The 4,521-nt window shown below is 51.8% G+C and overlaps 1 pseudogene; it reads right to left on the bottom strand.

The window, feature by feature from the left end:
• Positions 1-277: 277 nt before the first annotated feature.
• LOC147970504 (uncharacterized) lies at positions 278-2,867 on the bottom strand (annotated as a pseudogene).
• Between the last annotated feature and the right edge of the window lie 1,654 nt (positions 2,868-4,521).

Here is a 4,521-nt window from a genome sequence, read left to right on the forward strand (position 1 = left end):
GGACTTTGTTGCCGTATCATGGGGCGATGGAGAGCCCCTGGAAAATATGATACGTACCAGATTGTACGACTGCTAAGAAATAAGTAATATAAAGGAAAACAGAGGAAGAACAGAGATAGGGTCCGGAGCCCTTGAACTTGGCTCATAAACTGTTTCCATTATAGTTGGGTTAATTCGTCCAAGCACATTGGTACAAAATAATGCAATAAGCAACCGGCTATTTGACATGCCATACCCGAAGGTGGACTGTGCGTGGGTCCTGAAGAACGGTTAGCCTCTAGGGCTTCCCATGTATGCCAGTGCTCCGGTGTGTTTGTCCTTTGACGGGATTGTTAATCAGGCCGTCCAAGGAGGCCCCCATAGGAGAAATCTGAAACAAGGTAAAAAGAGATAGTAAAGTTATATGTGTGTCCGGGATCGGTCTAGCCGAACCGTGGATCCCGGGATAGCTTGTGCCTCCATCGATGCCCATGGAATTTTGAGTGCGCAGTTATGGATGCGTGGTATGAATGCCACTACCTCGTCGGGATTGGGACGAAGGCCTAATTGCTAATTGAGCTCTTGACGAGCCGCGCTGTCCTGTTGCAGCGTGGTCCGCACCCTCTTAATGATGTCCAGGGGCTCGGCAACCAGACTATGCTGCTGCTTGAGAAGGTCACTTTGTACCTCTGCTGCTAGGGCGGCGGTGTGCTCCTCTGTCCGGAGGGAGCGTTCTGTGTTTCCATTGACTGTTATGACGTCGCGTGGACCGGGCATCTTCAGCTTGAGATAAGCATATTGTGGTACCACGTTGAATCTAGCAAACGCGGTTCGTCCGAGTAATGCGTGGTAGCCACTGCGGAAGGGGACAATGTCGAAGATTAACTCCTCGCTTCGGAAGTTTTCCGGGGAACCGAAGACCACCTCCAGCGTGATTGAGCCCATGCAGCAGGCCTCAACGCCTGGTATGACTCCTTTAAAGGTAGTCTTTGTGGGTTTGGTTCGAGAGGGATTAATGCCCATCTTCCGCACTATATCCTGATAGACCAGGTTGAGGCTGCTACCGCCTTCCATTAGGACTTGTGTTAGGTGAAATACGTCGATGATTGGGTCGAGGACCAGTGCGGCTGAACCTCCATGCCGGATACTAGTTGGATGATCTCGATGATCGAAGGTGATCGGGAATGACGATCGCGGGTTGAATTTTTGGGCGACTGGCTCCACCGCGTAGACGTCCCTAAGTGCTCGCTTGCGCTCCCTTTTGGGGATGTGTGTAGCGTATATCATGTTCATCGTTTTGACTTGAGGGGGGAATTTCTTCTGCCAGCCGGTGTTCGGCTGCCGGGGCTCTTCGTCCTCGTCCTCACTTTGTGATCCCTTTTCTTTATTTTCGGCATTTAACTTGCCAGCTTGTTTGAAAACCCAACAGTCTCTGTTGGTGTGATTGGCTTGTTTGTTTGGGGTACCATGTATCTGGCATGAACGATCGAGTATGTGATCCAGGCTGGATGGTCCTTCGCTGTTCCTTTTGTAGGGCTTCTTTCGCTGTCCGGACTTGGAGCCGCTAAATCCGACGTTAACGGTGGTGTCATCGGTGTTGTCGCCATTGCTTCGGCGTTTGTGTCTGTTGCGCCGGATCTTTCGGGAGCTGTTCTTGGCCTCGGAAGGGCCTGTCTCACTGGCTGTGTTTTTGCTACAAGCCAGCCAGCTGTCCTCTCCCGCGCAAAAGCGGTTCATGAGTTCCATAAGGGCTGCCATGGACTTCGGCTTTTCTTGGCCGAGGTAAGGTGCTAACCATTCCTCATGGATGCCGTGTTTAAAGGCCGCTAGGGCTTCGGCATCCGGACAGTCAACGATCTGGTTCTTTTTGGTTAGGAACCTAGTCCAGAATTTTCTGGCTGATTCTCCAGGTTGTTGAACTATATGGCTTAAGTCATCGACATCGGGTGGCCGGACATATGTACCTTGGAAGTTCTCAAGAAAGGCCTATTTCAGATGCTCCCAGCTGCCGATGGAATTCTCGGGCAGGCTATTAAGCCAGTGTCTAGCTGGCCCTTTGATCTTCAGTGGGAGGTATTTGATGGCGTGGAGGTCGTCTCCCCGGGCCATGTGGATGTGGAGAATAAAGTCCTCAATCCATACTGTGGGGTCGGTTGTTCCATCGTATGATTCAATATTGACGGGCTTGAATCCCTCGGGGAATTCGTGATCCAGCACCTCATCTGTAAAGCAGAGAGGGTGTGCGGCGCCTCTATATCAGGCCGCATCACGGCGCACATCCAATGGAGTGCGTCTGCGGTTATCGGCCCGGGTGTGACTAGGTTTGTCACGCCCTAATAGGTAGCCGTCATCCCGAGTTGGGAAGCGTCCTCCCGATCCATAGATTGATCTGGTGTGTTCTGCTCTGCTATCCACCTCCTGCCGAAGGTCATATGTATGGTCCCGAGCTGTTCTGTCCCTGTTTTTGCGAGGTCGTGGGGCGGGCTGTTGTTCGGCCTGAGTTGCCGCTTTATCCCGACCGCGGGAGGTCGATCCGCCGCACTATCCCGACCGCGTGGTGGTCGGTCCGCATTGTGTGAGGGAGGTATGGGATTTAGTGCCTCCTCATCGAACTGAGGTAGCAGTCTATGCTTTGGGTAACTCTTGGCTGAGCGCTTGAGGTCGTATTCTTCGGCTGCCAGGACATCAATCCACCTATCAATGAGCAGGTCTTGATCGGCTTGAAGCTGCTGCAACTTCTTCTTCAGGCTTTTCGCGGTGGCTATTAGCTGGCGCTTGAAGCGCTCCTGCTCGAGGGGTGCCTCAGGCATGATGAAGTACTCATTGCCAAGGCTCTCATCATCCTCGGAGACAGGATGATAACTATCATCGTCTGAGTCATTGGGCATGGTCTGATTATCAGGGTTATCTTGCCCGTTGTCTTGATCCTCCTGTTCGGATGCAGCCCCGACAGGGTCTTCGTTATTTTCGGCATCACTTGGGGTACTATTCTCTCCGGTTCCAGTATTCCCGTCGTTTGAGCGACGAGGCTTAGAGTGGCGTTTAGGGCACCGGCGCTTAGACTGTGTCTCAGGAGGTTTATTCGCAACTGGATCTCCTTTGTCATCGTCGCTCGCTTTTTTAGGTGTGTCAACCATGTCCACATTGTACGAAGAGGTGGCCGTCCAACGTCCAGTAAATGGCGGGTTTTGGCCTTGCTCCTGGTCGGCACCGTCTTCCATACCGTCAATGTCTTCGCAGCTGTAATCAAGCACGTCGGTTAAATCATCGATAGTGGCTATGAAGTGGGTGGCGGATGGGAAACAAAACTATCATCAGCCTCTGGCTCGAACCAAACATAGTTCGGCTATGAGTCCTTCTCCAAGGACAAGTTCTTTAAAGAGTTTAGCACATCACCCAAGGGTGAATGTTGGAAGATGTCTGCGGTGCTAAATTCGAAAATCATTAACCGATCCAGCTCGGTGTCCGCAATCGTACCCGGCTCAGAACTCATAGCCGGAAACAAATCCGGAGTTCCATTGACGTAGATAGCGCGAGGTGCGAGTCCGTGTGTGGCTCCAACGCCGGGGACTCTGTTGCTTCGGATGGCATGATTTGCTCCGGTTCTAAGGCTGTTGCAGCAGTAGGGACCATCCGCTGGATGTGATCCGGTGACAGATTTAGGTCATGTTTATCGGAGCGAGGGGGAGCGATCGCTGTGGTCTCAAATCCATTAAAGATCAAGTCTCCACGGATATCCACGACATAGTTCAAGCTTCCAAACCTGACCTGGTGCCTAGGGGCGTGGCTATCGATCTGCTCCAGATGGCCAAGCGAGTTGGCCCATAGTACGAAGCCGCCGAACACGAAAATCTGTCCGGGGAGGAAAGTTTCTCCTTGGACAGTGTCGCTGTAGATGATTGAAGGAGCCATCGAACCTTTTGTGGACGGCACAGGGGAACTCTCAATGAAAGCACCAATGTCGGTGTCAAAAACGGCGGATCTCGGGTTCGATGGTAATAGGAGACAGGGGACACAATGTTTACCCAGGTTCGTGCCCTCTCTATGGAGGTAATACCCTACATCCTGCTTGATTGATATTGATGAATATGGGTGTTACAAGAGTTGATCTACCACGATATCACGATGGCTAAACCCTAGAAGCCTAGCCTGTATGACTATGGTAATGAATGTGTCCTATCCGGACTATCCCCTCCGGTTTATTTAGACACCGGGGGGATCTAGGGTTTACATAGAGTCGGTTACATAAGAAGGAATATTCATAGTCGGTCGCCAATCTTGCCTTCCACGCCAAGGAGAGCCTAATCCGGACTCAGGTATAGTCTTCGGCCTTCATGTCTTCACAGCCCATCAATCCGGCCCAATAGATAACAGGCCGGACGCCCGAGGACCCCTTAGTCCAGGACTCCTTCACCCACCACCCAATTAATTGCCACTGTCGAGGACTTAACCAACATGCTAGATTACGCCTCCAAAGACATTGACAATACGGATGATGATGCCGGAGACAAACCAGGCGAAGACCCGCCATTTACTGGGCGT

This window comes from Triticum urartu, chromosome 5A (assembly GCF_056163025.1).
Source record: "Triticum urartu cultivar PI428250 chromosome 5A, HENAU_Tu73, whole genome shotgun sequence".
Lineage (NCBI taxonomy): Eukaryota > Viridiplantae > Streptophyta > Magnoliopsida > Poales > Poaceae > Triticum > Triticum urartu.